General features: G+C 39.3%; 1 pseudogene; it reads right to left on the bottom strand.

The window, feature by feature from the left end:
* Positions 1-1,368: 1,368 nt before the first annotated feature.
* LOC124858946 lies at positions 1,369-18,399 on the bottom strand (annotated as a pseudogene).
* Between the last annotated feature and the right edge of the window lie 22 nt (positions 18,400-18,421).

The following is an 18,421-nucleotide window of genomic DNA, read 5'->3' as shown; positions in this document are numbered from 1 at the left end:
ATCCCCACTGTCAAACATGGTGGTGGCAGCATCATGGTTTGGGCCTGCTTTTCGTCAGCAGGGACAGGGAAGATGGTCAAAATTGATGGGAAGATGGATGGGGCCAAATACAGGACCATTCTGGAAGAAAACCTGTTGGAGTCTGCAAGAGACCTGAGAGTGGGACGGAGATTTATCTTCCAACAAGACAATGATCCAAAACATAAAGCCAAATCTACAATGGAATGTGTTGGGTGTGAAAACTTGTATCTTGTGTTTATCACTCATAAGACCTTGTACATCCTGAGCTGCACATGTGAAACTAGACACAGAGGCTGAATTGTACCCTGTTCTGCTATCTTCTAAAACCAGCCTCTTCACACACACACACAGACACACACACACACACACACACACACACACACACACACACACACACACACACACACACATCTGTGTTTTACTATCTTTATGAGAACTTTTCGGTTACTTCCATTGACTTCCATTCATTTTCCTTGAGTTTTAGTCTTAACCCTGACCCTAACACTAACCCTAACCCTAACAATTACTCAATTCATACCCTAGTCCTAATCCTAACCCCTGTCCCAAGAACGGAATTTGAAAAAGTGAGGACCGGGAAAATGTCCTCACTTTGTCAAAATGTCCTCACTTTGCGATAAAAGTACGAAAAATGGTTCTCACTCAGCAACAAGTAGAAGAACACACACACCCTAACTGTCTGAACTGTCTGTTGAACTGTTTGAACCAGCATATAAATTAAGAGAGAGGGTGTCAACACTTTGTAGTTCGCACTGCAGAGTGTGGACTGCCCTTGCTGCAAGATTAACAGAGACTCTGTGTCGTTCCTCTGAGTAAATAATACCTAACAGAATGGTTCACAAATAAACGTGTCCAGGTGTTGGAATGGCCAAGTCAAAGTCCAGACCTGAATCCAATCGAGAATCTGTGGAAAGAGCTGAAGACTGCTGTTCACGAACGCTCTCCATCCAACCTCACTGAGCTCGAGCTGTTTTGCAAGGAAGAATGGGCAAGAATTTCAGTCTCTTGATGTGCAAAACTGATAGAGACAAACCCCAAGCGACTTGCAGCTGTAATTGCAGCAAAGGGTGGCGCTACAAAGTATTAACGCAAGGGAGCCGAATAATATTGCACGCCTCACTTTTCAGTTTTTTATTTGTTAAAAAGGTTTGACACATCCAATAAATTTCATTCCACTTCACAATTGTGTCCCACTTGTTGTTGATTCTTCACAAAAAAATTAGAATTTTATATCTTTATGTTTGAAGCCTGAAATATGGCAAGAGGTTGACCAGTTCAAGGGGGCCGAGTACTTTCACAAGGCACTGTAAAATCTGCATTCTTCACTATTTACTTGCAGCTATACAACATCGCCAGATTCAGCCACTGTGCATAAAATCATTAACAGGTTAGTCTTTCTACTTTTACTTTCAGCCAGCCATTTTTCATTGCATCATTGATCTAGCCTCTTACCTCCATGACTTTCACCTCTATGGTACCAGACCCATCTGTGTCCAACTCCTTGGAAATGTCTGTTGGGATGTGAAGTCATAAAAATCCTAACTTTGATATATTTTAGACAGCAATGAAAAATAATGCCCACAAGGGGAATAAAACCTACTGAAGAGTGTCTCCAAGTGAAAGAGGCCGTTCACAAAGTTGTCAAAGTTGATGGTAAGGTTTGGGTCACTGTAGCGAGCCACACTGACCTGATGCAGAGCGTTGCTCAGTGAGAAAACTGTAGAAACACACCAATCACACACCTTTATCTTAACTAAACCTTTGTGATTTTGTTTACTTAAATCTTACTTATTCTCCTTTAGGGTCTGTAAGAGGATCAAGAAATGTATAAGAATACAGTAAACCAAATGAATTCTATTTCAAGATTTACACTTAAACAATGGATCCAAATAATAAAAGAATATAAGATTCAGAAGGAGGTTAAGATGGGTAGCATATGAGTGTTATTTCAAACCGCTTAGGAATGATGCAGGATTTAAACAATGGAACAACAAGGGTATCATTGCGTGGTGTGTTGCGGCTGGAGAGTTCCCAAAAACGTGAGAGAAATAAATAACGGAGATAATAGAGAACTCTACAACTAAGAGATTACTTTATAAACGAGATCAGGACAGACCCTGCAGGGAAGTACACAGAGTGATCAAAATCAACACATATAAAGAAATTAGAGTCATGTTTAGTGTGTATAAACACTTGCTAATGAACAGATCCTCAACTAAATACATAAAGGAAAAATGTGATTCAGAATTTAATATACAAAATTGGGAGATGAAGACTGGTCAAACATGTAGAGAATGCACTCAACATCTACTAATTCAAGGATCTGGAGGGAGTTCTTCTGGAAAATTTGAATACGCTTTTTTATTTCCCCCAGGATCAAGAGTAAACAGTTAAACAAGTGTGTACCCTGTTGGCAAAACTTTGGAGGGCTGGAGACAGATCATGCGCATATCTTTTGGAAATGTGATACAATAACACAATTTTGGAAGATTGTATATGAAAACAATTCTTGGTTATAAGATTCCTATGACCTCTACAATACTAAAAGGACAGATACTTGGTTAAAATATTACTAGTAGCAGGTAAGAAGACTATTATGAGGGGGAAAATAAGACCCTCCTTTTCTGGACCAATGGATACAGATTATAGAAGAAATCCAAATGATGGAAAAGATGACACACCGCCTAAGGCTACAGGAAGTTCAACACAATGAAAAATGGTCAAAATGGAGCTCAAGACAACCTTGATTGAATAGACGAAAACAGGAGCTTAAACTTGAATTGTGACTCTCAACTGTCAACATTTTATTTATATTTTGTATTAAGTGCATCAGTTTGTTCTGATTGTAAAAGATACACAAATAAAGTGGAAAAAAAATAAATATAGCTTGATTAACGTATTTCATATTTCGACTATCCTCATCTCGGAAGAGCTCATACAACCATTTTGATCTGCTATCTTGAATTAAACAGATCCTGAGTGAAAGAACAAAAAAATAACGGGTACCCTCAGCGATCTATTACTGTTACAAACAACATGTCATAGAGGTATAGAAGGAACAAACCAGATATTTCTCAATCTTTGTCCCCAGGATCTTCCCCACTGAATCAATGCAGTCAAATAAAAGGTTACATTTTCTAAATTTCCTACTTTTAGATTATGCAACAGCAATAAAAGAATAATTTAAAGTAAGATATTTTTGCACATCTTCACAAAGGGTGCCAATATGTGGAATACTCATGAAGAAAGTCAGAAAAGGACATCCAGTGGAAAAAAAAGATGCAAAACATCAAAAAACAAAGTGCAAAACGGTTTTCTCTTTGTAAAAACAACTACAAAATGGTTAATTCCCAATTTTCCATCCTCAGAGCGATTGGTCAGTCGCTCCTGATCATCACTGCTCACATATCTCCATTCATATGAGCTAGAATAAAGAAACATAGAGTAACATTTGAGCTCACAGTCAGTGGTGGGGATAGCCATAGCATTACAGGACTTTACACCTACATAGCTCCCACAAAACAAGCCTAAAGGCAGAGTATAAGTACAATTGTTATACAACAGGATTTTCCAGCCTTTCCAGCCTTTCAAAATTTTGCCAAAATGCCTTTTGGCAAAATGTCCAAGGCGTCCAGTCCTCTAAAAAACTTTGAGCCCTCTTAGAGATTTATCTTATTGCTTTTCTACCATCACACTCAAAAGCTTCAGATCACCAAGCAAATTTTAATATCACATCAGGAAAACCTGGAACGGAAAAAGCTATTCCAACTAACCTGGTCCTATGTGAATACATAATTGGTCTTCTTGTTAAATCTTGAATTACTGTGATTAACTCAATTTATTTCATTCCATTTTACTAGCCTGACAACTACCTGGAAACAAAGTTGTTTTTCAGTCTGGAAAGGGGTTGCAAAGCCATTTTCTCCACTTTGGGACTCCAGCAAGCCACTGTGAGAGCCATTATCCACAAATAGAGAAAATATGGAACAGTGGTGAACCTTCTCAGGAGTGGCCAGCCTATCAAAATTACTCTAAGAGCGCATTGGCGACTCCTCCAGGAGGTCACAAACAAACCCAGAGAAACATCGGAAGCACCGAAGACCTCACTAGCCTCAATCAAGGTCAGTGTTCATAATTAGGCAACAAGAAAGTGACTGGGTGAAAATGGCCTCCATTGGAGTGTCCCAGGCAGAGGATGACTACTGAGGTAAGTAGACACAAAGGCCCTTCTTTGCCAAAAAATCATTTTGAGGATCCTAAAGATTTTTAGTAAAATATGCTGTGGATGGAGAGAGACAACAGGAACTTTTTAAATGTTTACCATTTAGTACAATTTATTTTTCTCCTGCAAAATTCAGAAGTTGTGAAGCTACATCAACCTTGGACCCTGAATGTTAATGCAGACTTTAGGGCAATCCATTGAAAATTTCTTGGCCCACAAAAGGAGTGGACCCATCTCTTGTTTTTCATTGTAGGAGAGTCAGATGAACAAACTTCTCATGTTGGATCTCTGCAAAACTCCTTTGTCACTCCACGGTCCCGTCCACTCCACTTGACCCTATGGGTTTCTGATCCTGATCAGCTGCAGCATGTATCCTTCATACTCAACCTAATGCAGATCAGAAAATGAAATGTGTCTGCAAGAACAACACTGCTTCCAGAGGGATTATGTGTTTTGACCAAATAACATCTGGAGCCTCACCTGCTCTGCTCCTGTTACTGAGTAAGCATGTCCCTTCACTAGTTTGCGATCTGTGATTGCCTCAGAATCAGCTGCACTGGTGATCTGAAATGGGAAGAAATCATGTAATATACCACAAAGATAGCAATCGTACAAAGTGAAACAAAACATTAGACAAACATCAATGGAACAACCCAAAAGGGAGCCTTTCTTATTATTTTTGAAGAGATGTGGCTCCAGATTGCTCAGTTCATGTTGCTCAGCGATGCTCCCAGTGAAGTCTTCTAAGCCCTCAATGGTGCTGCCACGAGAAAGAGCCTTGTAGCAGCCATTTATTCTAAAGGAAAAACAGCTTTGTTAAGGCCTAGATCAACAAAAAAAGTTGACACAAACAGCTAAATATTCAGATTCATCCATACTAAGCATAGTCTTTCCCCAGCAAGGCGCTCCCAAACCCAGAGCCCTCCTTTGAGTGAAGAAAAAGCAGTTTTCCATATCTTTTGAGCAAAAGATAAGCTATTATCACAATATTGACTCTGAGGGAGACAGTGTTGTATCTGGAAGTGGAATATTCCAGCATAGTTTTCTTCAAAGTTTTGGTCATGGGGCACAATGCAGGACAAAACCTGCTTGTTGATAGTCAGGAAGGCAATAGCTGTCAGGAACCAGCAGTCACCTGGAAAAGATTGAGCAATGAAAATCAAATGTACCACCCATAGTATTTCATGTGGTTTCATGTTGTCACTCAAAAACATCCCCAAAAACAAAGTGACTGTGTTGGTCGGTTGCACAAAAAACCTTGCGCCATAAGGTCAAATGTTTCTTTAATTCTTGTTTAACAATGTTTAAGAGGACATCACACAGGCAAGATAATAAGGACAAGCTGACCACATACATGTATTGTAGGACAAAGTGAAAACTGATAATTGTGTGGGGCTGTGCATCAAAATTGTTCAAAATAATAATAGGGGCGTAATTACTTTTTCAAACAGGGCCAGGTTGGTTTGGATAACTCATTGGACTTTGAGAGTCAGTGCTGATGAGGAATATATAATGAGAAAAAAAAAAAAAAATTATTATTGTTATTAATTTAACTTGACCCTTAGAGGTGAGCACAGGCACCAGAGGTGAGTTTAATAAAATACACTCCCTCTGGTTGCCATTGAGCCTGCCCAACCCCAAGGCCTTACATGTGCATGTCATAAAAATGTTATAAGTGAGAGTATCTAAATTGTACATTAAAACTGGGCCCAGGCTGCCATGGGACCACAGAGATAAAAAACCCTTGCGGCACTCCATTGATACACCCACACCCCAAGGCCCTACATGAGTGGTAGTGTGATGGAGTGGGCAGGGGGGAGTGTCCAAGGATGGGGAGGGAAGGACTGGGGGACAAATTGCTCTCTCAGGCAGCCAGCTCCCTGGCTGACCCCTATAAGCACACCCGTTCACCGAGTTCCAACAAAGGAGGGAGGCACAGGCACATCCACCGGGCCCAAGACTACCATACACTGGAGGAAAGAACGCAGCAAAGAGCACACAAAGCAAAAGCCATGCAAAAAGTCCACACTAACCAAATATGACCCCACCAGCTCCCCAAAAATAAAGCCCCCCCATGAAAGACCTCCCCCCACCCTTGATGTTGAAGTTTTTAAAGCATACATGTTTTATATTTGAGTTAATAAATGGAAGGTCTGAAATCTTATTGTTATTGCATAATGTCGGTTCTACATCTAGCCAGGGTTCATCTAGAGGACTGTATTTAAACCATTTTGACATGTATTGTAGCCTAATGGCTAAGAAGTAATGGTGAAAGTAAGGCGATCTAGTCCTCCTTTATCTTTGGTCTTTTGTAGCATTTTTAAGCTAGGGGGGTTATCTTTCTAAAGAAATTTAGTGATGGAGTAGTCCAGAGATATAAACAAGTCAGATGATGGTTTATTTGGGATCATTGAGAATAAGTACATGATTTTTGGCAAGACCATCATTTTTATTGAAGCAACCCTGCCCATGAGTGATATGGATAGAAATTACCATCTATCGAATTCATAATTTTTTTTAAAGCAGGATGTGAGAGATTCTAAGTACACCCTTAAATCAAAAAGTTTTGACAGGTGACCTTTGACCTTAAGGGGGGTCATGGGGGACTAAGAACAGGTGGTAACAGGTGTAGGATGATATAAATAGAACAAGACCAAATATGGTAATATCAGAAATCTTATGGCATCAGCACCAGTTAAAATAGAGGGGTGTGTATGTATCAGGGGAAAAAGCACGAGAAAAGACGTAAGACAAATATGAAATTAACAGAAACTTTACAAACCCTCAGTATACTGTTTCATTTATCATGACAAATAACCAAACATCTTCCAGCTTCTATCTTCAGAGGGGCACCAGGCAGGGATTCTCACGTTCCCCATCATTATTTGCTATTTTTTATTGAACCACTAAAAGTAGCAATTAGGTAAACTAAAGATATTAAAGGCATAAAATGCATGAATATTGAACATAAAATCAATCTTTATGCGGATGATGCATTACTTTTTCTCCAACTTTCACAAACCTTTGTCTCTCAGGTAATTGGATTGATAAATTCTTTTTCAAAACTTTCAGATTATTCTATAAATTGGTTAAAATCTACAGTTCTTCCAATCAATTGTTCTTTCCACAATTCCCTTAATACACAACTACAGTCAGGGAATATTACTTATTCGGTATTAATGTTTCTCCTAGATTTGCAGATTTGACAAAACTAAACCACATCAGAGATTCTAAGTACACCCTTTAATCAAAACGTTTTGACAAGTGACCTTTGACCTTAAGGGGAGTCATGGTGGACTAAGAACAGGTGGTAACAGGTGTAGGATGATATAAATAGAACAAACCCAAATATGGAAATATCTGAAATTTTATGGCACAGCGGGTAACAGGTGTAGGGTGATATGAATAGAACAAGACCAAATATGGTAATATCTGAAATCTTATGGCGTCAGCACCAGTTAAAATAGAGGGGTGTGTTTAAGGGGCGTTATGGGTGAACCCATGAATGACACCAATGAAAACACAGGGGGTGTGGTTAAGGATGTTAATAATCTAAAAAAAAAAAATACATGCAGCCTTTATACTTTAAAGGTATACTCAACTTAATGCAGGCCTTGTCACATGAAATCCTAATAAAATGATCTGTGTAACCTGACAGAATTGTAAGTTCATTTTGCTTTTCCAGCAGGACCTATTTGCTGAATATATGAGCCAGTTTAAATCAGTTCAAAATAGAAAGACCTAAAAGTAAATAAAGTAAACTTCTGCATCAACAGATTGACTGACTGACAATCTGCACCAAACACTTGTAAAGAGCTGGGGGAAAAGCAGGAGAAAAGAGGTAAGACAAATATGAAATTAACAGAAACTTTACAAACCCTCAGTATACTGTTTCCAAGTTATAAACTTTAAAAGAAACCTTACAAACCCTCAGTATACTGTTTCCAAGTTATAAACTGACTCTAGGGAAGATGTGTTTGTTTGGAATAATGAGACTCCATTTAGGGAAAGGAATGATAATTTTAGTTACCTTTAACTTTGCTAAAACATTTTTTTTTCAACTTAGAGCAAAAGTTATCAAGGGGTTTTAGAGAAAAGAAAAAAAAACAAAAAACTGTTATTCTGTATCTGAACTCACTACCAACCTTTTCCTTCTGATTTAGTCTCCTCCACATCGAGTGTGTGACACATGGAAGTAATTACTGACTACTGTAATCAGTGGCGTGCACTTGCTCAAGTGGAAAGAAAAGGGCACCTTGTGCGGCACATGGAGCTGTCGGTTGCCTTTGTAGTGTGTGAGATTTATTACAGGCACAACATGAACATAATTCATATGTATTACTAAGCGCCCCCAAAACAAACTGTCCTGTGGGATGTAGGGAAATGACCACCCAGGAAAAAAAAAACTCAAAACAAGAATGCATTTTACAAAATTCTTAAGATTAATAAGGCAGCAAAATTATCATAGACTGATTTAAAGTTAGATTACTGATTCACAACCTGAACTTCCTGAGTCAAATTTGAAACATACGTTATCCTTCTTTCTTTTTTTTTTACACACTGAGCACAACGTGTTTGTCTTGACTATATCATTCTGTACTTTTATCACAAAATGTCTTCTGCAGAAAATGAAATCTGTACTGCTTTTAAAAAGTGATTGGTAAAAAATGTTTATTATATTGGCTACCTTATCTACATGGTAAACCGATGTTGTCAAAACCCACCTTAGTCATTCCCTTGGATGACTTTATTTCTCTGGTAAACTGTTAGATCTGTAATAGTACTGTCCTACTGAGAACCGCTTTTATCTAAGGAAAGACTTTTGTGAGTCTTTGGAATGAGAGACGACTGGAAAATAAATGCAGATGTCTGTAAAAGACTAGAAATGTGGGTTTCCCAAACTAAATTAGTAACAAAGAATGGGAGCTATTTTAAAACGTAGCTTTTCAGTTATAGTACTTGTATATGAAAAAAGCAATGAAGATAAGACTTTCTCTCTGCTGAACTCTTGTCTTTAACAGAAAATTTCTTAATGGCATCCTTTGGATTTCTAAGGGATCACACAAGTTCAGGCTGCAGGTAGGGAAACATTTGTGTTTTTCTTCACAGGTTAAGTTCCAAAAAGTGGGTAGGATTTGGTTGTAAGTACATCTTTGGTTGTAGGTCTAATAAAACACGCTTTATTGCACCTAAGCAAACTTTAAGATTTAAATTTTAGAATTAGAGAGTTTTCTGTGGTTATTAACAGGTTGAATTTAACAAAAGTCATGCCTTTCATTTTACAAATAATTAATCTACTAAATCAACCTTTCACCTAAACTGTTTAACCACCTTTTCATCCTAATCCAGGAAACAACTGATGGACATAAAAAATATGTGGTGTCATCAACTCTAAAGGAAGTTAGTATAAAAGTGTTGTTGACTTGTTGTTTGAGAAAAAAGATGTTAGACAAGAAATGATGAAACTGATGGATGTTCACTTTTACCTTATTGTGAGACTTGTTGGGAGGTCTTTAATCTTTATAGACCAAAGGTTGTGTTACAATTATTCAATTTGACCTGACTCAGAGCCCACACGATTTTTTAAAAGTTCTTGGATCATGACCAATCTTAACTTGTCTGACCAGGACTCGCACCTTTACAAAAGTTTCCACCCACCCCCATCACAGACTTTTTTCCCTGTTGCCTTCTTTTAAAAGGTTCAGCAGCTGCACCTGCAGAACAACCAGATTCAGCAATAGCTTCATCCCAGACATCATAAAACTGATAAATTCCCAATAATCCCTCCTCCCATTCATACACTAGTCACTTTACGTGGTCACTGTGAACTCTGTTACAACTCATCCAGCTGCTACTACAGATATTTGCAGTATTCATGTTGTCCTACATATACTTTTCTCTCAGTGACTTAATTTTCTAATATATTTCATTATCTGCTACATCCCTTCCTGTTGTTGCATATGCTCATATTTATACAGCTGTTGTCAAAATAAGGTGAGATCTTTCCATGTAATCCATGCAACATTCATTAACTTCTCACAGTTAAATCCATAAACATTACAATAAATATCCTTTTGTGTAATCCATGCAACAATTATTAAAATACACAGTTGAAGCAGTAGAGAGTGAAACAAACATATTCTCATATTCTGGGACTGAGAGACTGGAGAGGCCTGTGTGGAGTCACATATTATCTGTCTTATCTTTTACAGAAGTATAAACAAGTGTAACCAAGGAAATGATGTATGATGATTTTCCATTTTCTACAAGTATTAAATAAAATGAGTAATCTTTGATTATCAAGTTAAAACACATATGATTGAAATATGATTGAGAACTGATAATTAAAATAAAAAAAAAACATTAAGGTTTAGAAATTCTCCATCAGCTATATATGAAACAGATATGATGTTGATCAGTTGTGATGTACGAATAAAAAGAATGAAGTGATGGTTTTATAACTGTGTCTAAAAGTAAATGCAGAAAGCTGAGAGTGGAATGTGTAATACTGTGTAAAGTTTAAGACTGAGCAGATTAGGGAGAGAACTGTGGGATGACTAGGAGTGACGAGAGCCGGCTAGGGGATGACAGAGAACCTTTTGAAGACCAACAAACAACACATTTGAATTCCCGAATACGTTTTTTTTTTTTCCTTCTGTGATAAGAATGAGATTATTTTACCTCTCATCCCTGCTTTCCCTGCCTCCCAGAGAACAGATGTTGGTGTCCCAGGGGGGTCATGACACTCCGATTAAGCAGTCCACTCTTCTTTGAAATATTTGATAAAATCTTTATCCTTAAGCAATGATGTATTAAACCTCCAGCTTTTGCTTTGTGGGATTTCTTTCTTATTTACTAAAGTTAAGGAGACAGGAGCATGATCACTGATAGCTATAGGGTGTATCTCAGTATCTGTAATGTTAGTCAACAACAACCTGCTCACTAAGAAATAATCCAAACGAGAGTAGGAGTGATAGACATGTGAGAAGAAAATATATTCTCTGTGGTTAGGGTGAAGAGATCGGCATGTATCTCAAAATCCATAATTACTCATGTACTGTTTACCTATGTTTATTTACTGCGCTGAGTTCCTGTTGTGCTAAACCTGACTATTTCTTCATTTAGACCAAAGTTGACATCGCCCCCAAGAAGAAGTGAGTAGGCTAATCCAAGTGTTCAGACAGTGCAGAAATATAGTATGGAAGAATGGGGGTCATCAACATTTGGGGCATATATTCTGACAATACATAACTTTTGGTTATGAAAAGATATTTTTACTATTATAAATCTATCCTCTGGATCTGTAACTGTGTCTAATACTGTAAAGTTAATATTTTGTGAATTAAAATTGCTACTCCCCTTTCCCTAGAATTATAGCAGGCAGAAAGCAAATTGGGAACCTCAGGTGATTAAAGATCATTTGAACTTGTGGCAGATTTGTGAATCTCCTGTAATAAGACATCTGTCTGTAGTCTTTTAAGCTGGTTAAATGTTTCTCTCTAGTGCCAGCTCCAAGCACATTCCATGTGATAAACCCTAGTGTGTCCATAGTTGTACGTGTGTAGTCAGACAGAGCATGTCACTAGAGAAACAGAAAGACCCAGGTGAAATCATAGTTAGGGGTTGGGGTTTCCTGATATAAAGTCCAGAAGAGAAAAACACAGACAATTAAGAAGGTGCTGGGGGTAAGAGGGGCTGAGAGATATAGGATTATGTTAAGAAATACTCGTGTATGTGTGTGTGGATGTGTGCGAGTGTGCATGTTTGTGTGTGACAGAAATAGAAAAGAGTGACAGAGAGGTGTGGTAACAGGCAAAATGAGAGGAGACAAAAAGGAGCGGAAACCCAAAAGCTCAGCCTTGGCCCCATCCACATCTAACAATGTAAACATAATCAATGTAATTAGTTAATTAATTATTAATCAGGGAAACTGCAATGTTAAATGTAATCTAGCACCCACAATGTTTTACATGGTTTCATGCTGCAACTGCAAAACATCTCCAAAACATTATGACTGTGTTGATTGGTTGCACACAAAAAAAAAAAACTCAAAGAAAAAAAAGTAATGGAGCCTAAAAATTATTAAAATACTATTTACTTAAAACACTATAAAATAATACATTTTTACAACCAGATTATTCCAGATTGGTTCCAACTGTAGATAACGGCTAGTCATAACGTTTATGTGAGAGGTATTGTATTAACCTTTGAACCATTATCAAGTTAGAACTGGGTGGTATGATATTCCTGTGTGAAGCACGTACTGAGAATGGAAAATGTAAAGCATTGTATGTACTGACCTAATAAAAACGGAAAGGAGTGCAGAAATAAAATCTGCTTCACTTAAACCAAACTAAGCAGAAAACATGTTCTGTAACAGCATGTGTTTCACACAGGAAGATACTCTTTGGTGCACCATCCTCCACCTCTATTTCACATGTAACCAAGCATTAGCTGCTTTGTTAAAAGAAAACGGTTGGAGTGATATTTTAAAAATGCATAAACTATTTATTTCATTAGATGCAAGCTATCTTAGCCATTCTTCTTGCAGGATAGTGGCCAGGTCACTATGTGATACTGGTGGAGGAAAACGTTTCCTGACTCGCTCCTCCAAAACACTCCAAAGTGGCTCAATAATATTTAGATCTGGTGACTGTGAAGGCCATGGGAGATGTTCAACTTCACTTTCATGTTCATCAAACCAATCTTTCACCAGTCTTGCTGTGTGTTTTGGTGCATTGTCATCCTGATACACGGCACCACCTTCAGGATACAATGTTTGAACCATTGGATGCACATGGTCCTCAAGAATGGTTCGGTAGTCCTTGGCAGTGATGCGCCCATCTAGCACAAGTATTGGACCAAGGGAATGCCATGATATGGCAGCCCAAACCATCACTGATCCACCCCCATGCTTCACTCTGGGCATGCAACAGTCTGGGTGGTACGCTTCTTTGGGGCTTCTCCACACCGTAACTCTCCCGGATGTGGGGAAAACAGTAAAGGTGGACTCATCAGAGAACAATACATGTTTCACATTGTCCACAGCCCAAGATTTGCACTCCTTGCACCATTGAAACCGACGTTTGACATTGGCATGAGTGACCAAAGGTTTGGCTATAGCAGCCCGGCCATGTATATTGACCCTGTGGAGCTCCTGACGGACAGTTCTGGTGGAAACAGGAGAGTTGAGGTGCACATTTAATTCTGCCATGATTTGGGCAGCCGTGGTTTTATGTTTTTTGGATACAATTCGGGTTAGCACCCGAACATCCCTTTCAGACAGCTTCCTCTTGCATCCACAGTTAATCCTGTTGGATGTGGTTCATCCTTCTTGGTGGTATGCTGACATTATCCTGGATACCGTGGCTCTTGATACATCACAAAGACTTGCTGTCTTGGTCACAGATGCGTCAGCAAGACGTACACCAACAATTTGTCCTCTTTTGAACTTTGGTATGTCACCCATAATGTTGTGTGCATTTCAATATTTTGAGCAAAACTGTGCTCTTACCCTGCTAATTGAACCTTCACACTCTGCTCTTACTGGTGCAATGTGCAATCAATGAAGACTGGCTACCAGGCTGGTCCAATTTAGCCATGAAACCTCCCACACTAAAATGACAGGTGTTTCAGTTTCATTGTCCAACCCCTGTAGTTTTGTTAGTTCCTTTTCCCCAAGTCTTTTGTTCCCTTCTGTTTATTGTTACTTTAGATTTAGTTTTTCCTCAGGGTTGTCATTTAGTATAGTTCCTCATGTCCCTGCTTTGTCTAGTTAGTATTCCTCCCAGTTAGTTTAGTGTTTGTTTACTTTTTATCAGTCAGGTGCTTTTTCTGTTCCCTCTAGTTTCTCAATTTACTTTAGTTAATGGTTATTCTAGATTGTTATGCTTCATATGGTTATTTATCTTTGCCTATAGTTTTGCTTAGATCTGTTTTAACCTGGTCCCTCCCGTTAACTACCCTGCTGTTTCCCTGCCTACACTCTGCACCACCTTGTTGGAGACTTATGTAAGTTCTTGGAAACATTTTTTTCATTAAAAGAAGAACATTATTTCTCATCATGCTGCTGCCCAGTGTCTATCTGCGTTTTGGTCCAAACCCGCCACAATCTTTGACACTAGTACTAACTAATCTGGATGTATGGTAGAACAAGATATGGAGAGTTAACTACTGTAGTTATGATATTAGCAGCAAGTGGACATTTAACAGAAGCTCACTTTCAGAACTGTTGACCTATCATGTTTCCAAATAATGATAGTGATATCAAAGGACAACTAGGAACAATGCACATACTTGTGATTCTTGATTTTAAACTATTCCAGTTGCTGGACGCCACTATGCCCTTTTCAACGTCATCGGCCATTTTGTACCGTAGGATAGCCTGTTCCTACAAATCCCGGCGGGCACCGCGTCTGATATAACGGGGCGTCCCAAGTCTGACGTCACAAGACACTATATAAGAAGGCGCCTATTTTGAAAATTCACCTTCAGCTGGAGGCCGTGACGCGGTGACCACGCAACTGAAGCATCATCTGGAGAAGAGTCCCTAGTGGACTTCATTTATTCTCCTTCGTTGGCCAACGAAAAATTCATAACTGAGGTTTCTGGAATGAGAAGGCCAGAAATTTCACTTTGCCGATCGAAGACGTGAGTTTAACACGTAACTAAAAAACCACGGAGTTTCAAGGAGACTGATCGCCACCTTGTTTTGTCCAGTCGACTCCGGATGGTCAGATCATATTTTCCCCTTTCGCCAAGGAGGCCAGAGGACGAAGATTGACCGCTCTTCCTGAAGTTAACTGTGGACACACATTAACTTCCAACTTTTTTTTTCCTCTCTTCAACTCTGCTCAGAAGGAAGACAACGACAAGTAAAACCCATCCTTTATTTTTATTTCTTTTTTAGACATAGTCTGGGCAGGGTAGAGGAGGTTTTAGTGCGATTAGATTCGCCATTTAATCTAATGTGTTCTGAATTATATGTGCATGCAACCTTTTTATTGAAACTTTGACGTGCTGTGTTGGATGTCTGGAAGCCGCTGCGCTACCCAGCTTTGTGTGTGTTTTGCGGGGTTATTTACCACCTGGGAGCAAGCGCAGATGCGCTGTGAGACTGGACTGTTATAATAACCTCATGGCGAAATTCACCATTTTCTTTGTCTTCAACTTTACTGCCTACAAGCTTGCCGCCAAGAGTTTCATAACGCTTTGTGTGCTCACCTCGCAGAGTTGGGGGATGTTTTATGACTGAATTGCAGTTTGAGCTCCGCTCCCCACCTGCACTCACCACCACATCCCTTTGTCATATTATCATTTTTGCCATAACTGCTGGTTTGATCCCATACTGCTGTTTTGCTTTATTTTGTTTAGTTAGATATTTTACCACTTTTGTGTAGAACTTTGCATGTCTGAGTAGGTGAAGATTATTAAATCGGAAGAGCGGATTGTATCAGGGCTGTGATTTAATAAATGTTCACATAGATAAACAGAAGTCGTTGTGTTTATTTTGTGCAAGAGTGATTCGTCAGTCAAGATAAGGTTGAAGTTACACACGTTTTGGCAGAAACGGTTGATTAAACAGTGACATCTCTGGTAATAGTTATTAATTATTACTGAGTATTTAACGGTTGTAATTATCAAAGGCGTTGAGCCACAATTACAACTCCAGAAGACATCTCTGGTCTCGATTCATAAATGAGGATTTTGATTAAGAAATTAATTTAGTCAAATTATGATTTTTAATTATAATTATTGATAAAGATTAATTAATCAATAATCATAATTCTAACATATGGTGTTCCTTGACGGGCCTTAAAAAGACAGACATTACATCACTGTTGCACAGAATAAACAATTGTGATCTCTGTTAACTAGACGTTTTATTGTGAGATTTTTGGGTTTCGCACAGAACGTTTGTGAATTAGGGGATATTTTGACTAGAGTTTGCTCAGTTCTTATGTATGCTGCAGAGGATAAAATAATCTTTCAGAGGTCTTTGTTGTGGATGCAAGGTGAAAGTTGGTTTAAACTTGTGGAAAATTTAAAGTTAATTTCCAGCCGGCCAGCCTGCTGCATCAGCTCCAGAAAACCAGCGCTGATAAGCAGCAAACCTGCCCAGCAGTGTCCGCTGGGCGTAATTACAGTTGTGACCAACATTCTCCCAGTCAGGTAGAGAACAACACCTACATCTGGTGGCCATTTAATAAATTGCAGTTGCAGCTGGATTTCCCAAACCGCAGACCTGCACTCGGTACCATCTGGTGGTCACTAGTGAGAATTGCATTTCCTACTTTGATTTTAATCACTCAATTCATTAACGCAGGCAGATAATTCCATCACCTATGATCAAAAGGGCATAACTTAAAGTTGAAAGTTGAAGTTACAGATCATTTATTACCACTTTTGGATAAAATTTAAGCGTTTTTGCTGGGTTTTATTGTGTGAAGCATGTTTTGATCTGACTCATAAAACTAACTTAGTTGTCTAACAAGAAGGTAGGTGATCCATTTTAGAGAGCACTAACATTTATTTGAAGCTAAGAACAGCATTGAATGTTTTAGTTTCGTTTTCCCATTTTTAAAATTTTATTTTGAATTTGGTTTTGGGTTATTTCAAAATTCTTTCTCTTCTTCTTTCTTTCCCTTTTTGTGTGTGTTTGCTTGATTACTCCCACTTAAGCATAGACTTGGGTAAGCCACAGTTTGAACGGTCAAACCCGTGTGCCCATTTTAAGCACACCCATACACCTGGAAGATACAGGTATGAATCAGACAGCTAGCTGAACAGCTTAGCCTGTTGTGTGCGGCTAATTAATTTAGCAATCATTGGTCACTGAACAACTCAGTCTGTTGCGTTGCTGCTAATTTCTTTAGTAGTGGTTCATAGATAAACAGTTTTGTGTGTTTGCATTGTGCATGTTGGGCCAAAGATGGAGGGAACATCCCAGACTGCAGCTGGAGATGTGTGTATGGTGGAGGACCCCATAGGAATGCAGGCACAAGAGGCGATTGGGTCATTGATTCTGTTATCCCCAGAGGAGCGTAAAGGTCTCAATGATTATGGCATTGAGCAATGTGAAGCCAGGATTCAGGAGTTGCTCCAAGTCATTAAAAACCCACCAAAGGACAGACGGGTCTCAGATGTGTTAGGACAGCTCACTCTGTTGTATCAGCGAAGGTTAATGTTGGAAATTGACCAGCGTGTTAAACTGCAGTTTGAGTTGAATGATACTTTGCGGACGGTGGATGTCCTTAGAGGTGAACTAACAGAAGTTGAAAATAGGTTGGAGACAATAGAGGGTAGCCATGCCACCCCCCCATCCCTGGAGGAATGGGGGGGTGAGAGAACCTGCAGGTCAGATCTGGAGGTTGTAGAAGCTACTTTCCAGAGATTACCTTTCCAGGCTCACGGGGTTCCCCATACATCCACCGAGCCCAGAACAGGTGTAAATAGTCAGAATAGATTCAGTGGTGCAGTGCCCCACCCCACTGTAATCAGCAGCCATGAACGGTACCTGGTTGGGGACCCAGCAGGTGTAAATAGTTCATGGCTCAGAGGCGAGCAGCCTTCAAACTTGACTCGCAGTATGGTCCTCTACGATCCCTCACCTCCGCCAAGGCAACAGGAAAGCCGCCCCTGGGATTCAGGTGGTTCCTACCGCCCTCAACCGCTAACATTAATTTAGCTCTAAACATAATTACCAATTAGTATTATGACAAAAGTAGCTTCCTAGAAATCTCCATTTAATGGCAGCTCTCACAGAGGGTCTCTTCCAGGTGATTCCGCGCACATTGTTGGAGTTTGGTCCAAGCTCATTGTAGCCTAAGGATGAAGGCATAGGTTCGAAGCAGTCGTCCTCAAACAGCTGTTCTCTCTCCAGACAGCTTCTACCTAAATCTTGGTTTAGGTAGTGTGTGAGAGTTGGTTCCGATCCTTTGGGATTTCTCCCTAAAATGCTGAAGCTTGGCTGCGATGCTGGACATCTTGGCTAATTTTGAGCAGTCTCCGTCTACTTGTGGCTTGTAGGTGCCTGTGTGTTCAGTAAACAGGCTTTGTGTGACATGTACAGATCGAATGTTTCAACACCCCTTATTGTTTATGCCAGACAGGCCTTTCTGGTTCACATGTTTATAACCAGCTCACCAACTATGATTCTGT

Source organism: Girardinichthys multiradiatus, chromosome 22, assembly GCF_021462225.1.
Source record: "Girardinichthys multiradiatus isolate DD_20200921_A chromosome 22, DD_fGirMul_XY1, whole genome shotgun sequence".
Lineage (NCBI taxonomy): Eukaryota > Metazoa > Chordata > Actinopteri > Cyprinodontiformes > Goodeidae > Girardinichthys > Girardinichthys multiradiatus.
The sequence above is the reverse complement of the archived record's forward strand: the minus strand, read 5'-3'. Positions and strand labels throughout refer to the sequence as shown.